Here is a 4,723-nt window from a genome sequence, read left to right as displayed (position 1 = left end):
AAACAAACTAACTAACTAACAAAATCAATATGTTCAAAATATATAGATTCTTAGCATGTAATGTTCTTTTGAAGGAGTAGTATGTAGTAGTAGTAATATAGTAGTATATTTAAACTATTTAAATATAATGTGTTTTTTTCCAGGGAATGTAACACTATTATTGAACATATATCTGTCATTAAATGTCACTATCACTTTCAAAAGAAAATTTTATTTGCTTATAAGATTTCTATATATCAGGAGAGTCAGTGAAAAGGAAGCAAAGATTGTGAGGCTGGAGAGATGGTACAGTGGTTAAGAGAATTGACTGCTCTTCCAGAAGTCCTGAGTTCAATTCCCAGCAACCATGTGGCTCATAACCATCTCTAGTGGGATCAGATACCCTCTTCTGGTGTGTAGGGATACCAAAAGCAGGGGTTCTAGTTAAGTGTTTAACAATGCTTGAATTGGGGTATAAGTATTAACTGCGACCTTTTCCACCTGCACCCCAGTTCCCAAATATCAGCTTGTTATTTACTAAAATGCCTAGGCCATAAGCTGGCTTGCTCCCCAACTAACTCTTAACTCACTTAACCCATTTAAACTACTCTATGCCTGCAACATAGCTGGTTAGTTACCTCCCCTCAGTTTCATTCATCATCAGACTTCCTCCAAGTCTGGGGCAAATCTCCCACCTCTGACTCCCACCTCCCAGAGTTCCAATCTCTCTACCAGAACTCCCATCTTCTATTCCCTGCCTTTTGCTGACAGGCCATCAGATTTTTTTTATTGACAGGTGATGCTTCCATATAGTACACAAGAGATTATCCTTACATACAAGAATACATGAAAAGGAGTATTGGCCAAAAGCTTAGAAGTAAGTTGGCATATGTAGTAGCTGATAATTAAAGGACAGGGATGATATGAGGACAGGATAATTTTAAACCTAATTGTAGGACTTGGTGGAATTTGTTATTCAATAAGACAGAACATACTAGAAAGGAAGGATTTGGAATAAAGTCCGTTAGTTCATATCTTTCTATGAGGACGTTAAAGAACCTATCAGCTTGTGGCTACTGCTCTGATCCTCAAGAAAGAGATCTGGAGAGACATCTGGGAATCAAGCCATTAATAATTGCTAATAAAGGTATAGGCTCTGCTGTCAACAGATGACACTTGGATCAGCTCTCTCACTGACACTGTGAGGGTTATTAGAAAATGTTACTAACAAAGCCTTTAGAAGACCCTGGAAGGATAAATTCAGTGAGAGTATGTGTTTAGTAGTAATTGCTTATATTATTTTGTCAAGTGGAATGAACAAACTGACCTCTCATTAAATACTGTGTTTGGCCTTTTTTTTTTTTCCATTGTGTGACCCACTTCAGTGCCAGCAACTACAGGCACAGAGACCAGGCAATGGTTAGGAGCCACACTTTGCTGTAGCATGGAACACTAATGCTTGGCCTTCTTACAGCTGAAGCCAAATAAAAGAGCAAGATGATAGAACTATATGGTTATCAATACTGAAGATGTAAAGCCACAGAGAAGTGAGTGAACATTTAACTTATCAGAGACAGGCAACATATTGATTGATGCTAGACAGCATGCAAAGAAAGGGTTATACTTATCGATACTGCATAACTAAAGTCTTAAATACTTTTAATCATCTAATAGTAATCATTGGTGCTTTTAGTTAGTGGGATATTGGTGGCAGAAATGAGACTTCATTGCTTAAAGAAAAAAAACAGAAAATGGACAAGTCTCTAGAAATTGGCTATGCATGGGAAAATACAGGTTAATAACTAATCAAGATAGTTCATTTAATTATTTAAATTACTTAATTATTTTAAGGAAAGCAGTTTTATTTTAATATGAGAGGTATTTGAACACATTTATATAACACATTTATCAGAAAGAACCAATGCATTGTTTTCAATGACAGAAAGTAAAGAAGGAACGCCTGGATCTTTGGATGAAGCAAGATAAAGAGAAATCTGGAGTATAGCAAAGCAGAAGGTTTGAAGAAAAGCAGTGTATGTCCCAGTGAGTGTGGAGAAGGCAGACCAGCTGGGTGTTTAAGTTTCTTTTATTCAGTTGAAGAATTACAAGGGATCTCAAAGAATTATGGAGTTCTACCCTAGCAATGTTCTATTTAAAGCATGATACAGAAGACAGCGTAAATATGCCTGAGAACTAACTGTATTAGGATTCTCTAGAGGAACAAAACTTATAGAATTATGTATATTATTGTCTCTGTATACCATATTATATTTTACATATATATATACATGTATATATATATATATATATATATATATATATATATATATATACACACACATGTGTATATATATGAGGGGGGAAGGAGAGAGAAGAAAGGAAGGATGAATTTTTTAGATGGCTTACAGGCTGTGGTCTATCTAGTTCAACAATGGCTGTATACCAACAGAAAGTCTAAGAATACAAAAGCTGTTCATTCCATGATGCTGGGTGCCCCACCTGGTCTTCAGTATACACTGGAATCCTGAAGAAGTAGGCTCTAATGTCAATGAAGGGATGGACTTGCCAGCTCTGTGTTTGCCACCCAAGTAAAGGAAATAGACAACGGTTTTCACTCTGCTTTTAGTTGGACTGTGAGCTGAAGGTAAAAGCCAATGCTCTTTTAGCAAACACAGCATCTAAATTCTTCTTTCATACCCTCCAATGTCAGAGAGCTAGGGCTGAAGGCAAGAATGTAAATCCAAAATGAAAAGCTGGGCAGACGCTTCCTGAACTTCAAAACAGACCTTGCTTTACTCATCCCTGGTAGGAAGCGACATCAGGCTCCAGCAATTCTACCTCTGAGAAAACTCATTATTTGACTTAGTGAAAGGACAGTGTCTATTCAGGTCTTCTTTTTCATTAAATACACGTGTGTATTGCCACCTTGCATAATTTTATGGTTGGGAGTCACCACAACATGAGGTCACCGAATTAGGAAGGTTGAGAACCACTGGCTCAGGGATCTGATCTAAGTGTTACCTTTGATTCCTTTTGAAATTCTAGCAAAGAAAGGAAATATCAACCCATCAGTTATGCTTGGTAATCTAGGTTTAAGATTCAGAGGTCTAATCCTAGTATTTTAAGTCTGTGACTAGTGACAGAAATCGGGGACTAATCAGAAGGTGAATAGCAGATAAGGTAGGAAAAAATGGTTTTCTTTTCTTACTCTCTTTTTTTTTCTTGGAAATTAGTTTTCAAAGTTGTTCTGTTCTCTTTCGGGCTTTCAGTTTCAAGGTATTTGTGTGTTCAGAGTACAAAGGTATATGGCTAAATGGTGCAACATCTTTTATGTTGCTGAGTACCAACCAGGCATTGTAGTGGGTGCTATTACTATTTCATAGCAACTTTATGTCCTACAACAACTTCCTGCGATACGTTTATCTCCATGGTACTAATGAGCAAAGTCAAGTATAATGAAGTTAAGTAATGTGACCACTACAAAGCCAATTTGTTCTTTTTATTTATTTTTATTAGATATTTTCTTTATTTACATGTCATATGATATCTCCTTTCCCCGTTTTACCTCCAAAAAAAAAGAAAAAATAAAATAAAATTAAAAAAACCTGTTCCATCCCCCCTCCACTTGCTCACCAACCCACCCTCCCCTGCTTCTTGGCCCTGGCATTCGCCTACACTGAGGCATAGAACCTTCATAGGACCAAGGGCCTTTCCTCCCATTGATGACCGAGTAGGCCATCCTCTGTTACATATGCAGCTGGAGCCATGGGTCCCACCATGTGTACTCTTTGGTTGGTTGGTGGTTTAGTCCCTGGGAGCTTGGAGGGTACTAATTAGCTCATATTGTTGCTCGTCCTAAAGGACTGCAAACCCTTCAGCTCCTTGGGTCCTTTCTCTAGCTCCTTCATTGGGGACCCTGTACTTAGTCCAATGGATGGCTGTGAGCCTCTACTTGTGTATTAGTGGGGTACTGTCAGAGCCTCTCAGGAGACAGCTATATCAGGCTCCTGTCAGCCAGCACTTGTTGGCAACCACAATAGTGTTTGGATTTGATGATTGAATATGGGAAGAATTCCTAGGTGGAGCAGTCTCTGGATTGTCCTTCCTTCAGTCTCTGCTCCATTGTTTGTCTCTGCAACTCCTTCCATGGGTATTTTGTTCCCCCTTTTAAGAAGGAACGAAGCATCCACACTTTGGTCTTCCTTCTTTTTGAGTTTCTTGTGGTTTGTAGATTGTATTTTGGGTATTCAAACCAGATCTGACTATACTGTCCACATTATATTACATTGCTTTTTAAAGAAAAATTTAAACCTATGTAATCAACAGCTTTTGTTATATAACAAGCCAAATTTATCCACACATTCCTACCCACTATTCTGTCTTTTCCATTTTTAGGCACAGGTAAATGAGGAGTTTGGACTTCATAATTGCTAAGGTCCCTGCCCACTATAATGTATTGTTTCTAAATAAAGATATTGAGTCAAATGAGTCCTGAACAAGAATAAGGAAACTCCTCTAACGTGATCACCGAGTCTGGCTAAATCATGTTAATGCTGAATATTTTTTATATGTTTCGTGTAGCTTTTGGCTACCCTGCCCTAGTTCTGGGAACAGGTTGAGTTACCAGTCCAGACCCAGCTCCCTTTGAATCCACAGATAAAAGATACACACACAGGTGTTCCTTTTTTTCAACTTGCCTTCGGACACAATTGCTGGGTGCTACTATCTCCCACCTGGAAAAGCG

At 38.2% G+C, this 4,723-nt stretch overlaps 1 pseudogene; it reads right to left on the bottom strand.

Moving 5' to 3' along the window:
- Positions 1-1,344: 1,344 nt before the first annotated feature.
- On the bottom strand, positions 1,345-1,438 carry LOC116100139 (annotated as a pseudogene).
- Between the last annotated feature and the right edge of the window lie 3,285 nt (positions 1,439-4,723).

The sequence above is a fragment of the Mastomys coucha genome, unplaced genomic scaffold (genome assembly GCF_008632895.1).
Source record: "Mastomys coucha isolate ucsf_1 unplaced genomic scaffold, UCSF_Mcou_1 pScaffold20, whole genome shotgun sequence".
Lineage (NCBI taxonomy): Eukaryota > Metazoa > Chordata > Mammalia > Rodentia > Muridae > Mastomys > Mastomys coucha.
The sequence above is the reverse complement of the archived record's forward strand: the minus strand, read 5'-3'. Positions and strand labels throughout refer to the sequence as shown.